Consider the following 1724-nt stretch of genomic DNA (forward strand, 5'->3'; position numbering starts at 1 on the left):
CATAATCAGATTGCTTAAAACCAATTATTAAAGAGAGTATTCAAAGGAGCCAGAGAAAAAGATTCATTATCAAAAAAGATACAAAAATTAGGACATCAAATTTGTCATTAAAAATGAATATTTAATGAATGGATGAGTATCTTTAAAGACTTTCTCTGAAATTAAAAAAGTAAACACATCAGCCTAAGATTATCCAGTGGAAGTGCATTTCATAAAGACAAAAAAAAAAAAAAAGAATGTTTCAGACATATAAAAGCTAAGAGAATTTATAATTAAGGCATCTTCACTATAAGAAATGTTAGAGACCTCACAGTAAAGGAAAATGATACCAAATGGAAATCTGGAATGACAGAAAAATGAACACTAGAAGTAGTAAAGAAATGGGTGACTATGAAGATTATGGTCTCATTAATAGATAACTGCGTGTTTAAAACAAGAAATAATAACAATATATCCTGTTATTTGTAGCATATTGAAATAAAATGCATGATTAAAATAACTCAAAGACCATGCAGGGTCAAATGGAAGCATATTGTTTTAAATTTCTTACCCTGGGAGTGAACTAGGACAGCATTCCATGAGGATAGAGTGGGAAGTTAATGAAATATACTGTAAACCTCAAACCCTCAGCAAAATAACACCACAAATGCCTCATCTACTAAATGCAGCATAGATAAAGTGAAATCCAAATAACATTAAGGCATTGGAGGGGCTGGGCTGCTGCAAGATTTGGCACAACTGAAGCGCGAGTTGTCTGGCAGGACCACACCCCACTAATTCCTGTCAAGCAGCTTCATGAGCACATTGGCTAGCAAGATGTCCCTGTTGCTCTCTTTCTCCCTGAGCTATTTCTCTTCCCTCTGGTTCAGTGTTCTGAGAGCATGAAAGGAGAAGGTCTGGGGGACACCCCACACCCCTTTTGTGTCTGCCCATCACAGGTGCCTCTACTACCCTGGGCTTCACCATCCCCTCTCTGTTCCCGTCTCCGCCAAGAAGCAAATATTCATTCTGATGGTTGGATTGGATGCTGCTGGCAAGGTGATCTTCTGTATAAGGTGAAGTTAGGGGAGCTGTCACCATTATCCCTACCAATGGTTTTAACATGAAAAGAGTAGAATATTAAAACATTTGTTTCACAGTATGGGAAGGTCAAGATAAAATTAGGCCTCCATGGAGGCATTACATTCAGAATACCCAGGGTGTCATTTTTGGTAGATAGCAATGATTATGAAAGAATTCAGGAAGGGGCAGAAGAGCTACAGAAAATGCTTCAGAAGGATAAGCTGAGAAATACAGTGCTGTTGCTTTTTGCAAACAAAATTTGCCAAATGCTATGGCCATCAGTGAAATGACAAATTCAATCTGTATGTAACAGAACACAGTATATTCAAGCCATTTGTGCTACACAAGGCACTGTTCTATATCAGGGACTTAACTGACTGGCAAATGAGTTTTGAAAACATTTGATGAAACTGGATAGCTAACCAAGGACATATTTTGTAGAACTGAAACTAGGCTTGCTACAACAAAACTAATTTGCATCTTGGTTATCATACAATCTCTGGGACTCCTTAGGCAGAATATTACAGGATTTAAACTTATTTTGTTGCCAATGATTGTTTACCAGGTATAATGTTGCTATTTAGCAATATGCTTTGTTTTAAAGAAATTCTCCTAGAAAAAGTGTTCTCCTTTAATTTTTTAAGCCTAAATGCCCGGCTATT

The 1724-nt window shown here is 36.9% G+C and overlaps 1 pseudogene; it reads left to right on the forward strand.

Moving 5' to 3' along the window:
- The first annotated feature begins 885 nt into the window (after positions 1–885).
- LOC116551139 lies at positions 886–1457 on the forward strand (annotated as a pseudogene).
- The last annotated feature ends 267 nt before the right edge of the window (positions 1458–1724 follow it).

Source organism: Sapajus apella, unplaced genomic scaffold (genome assembly GCF_009761245.1).
Source record: "Sapajus apella isolate SASKATOON/1434 unplaced genomic scaffold, GSC_monkey_1.0 scaffold9, whole genome shotgun sequence".
NCBI lineage: Eukaryota > Metazoa > Chordata > Mammalia > Primates > Cebidae > Sapajus > Sapajus apella.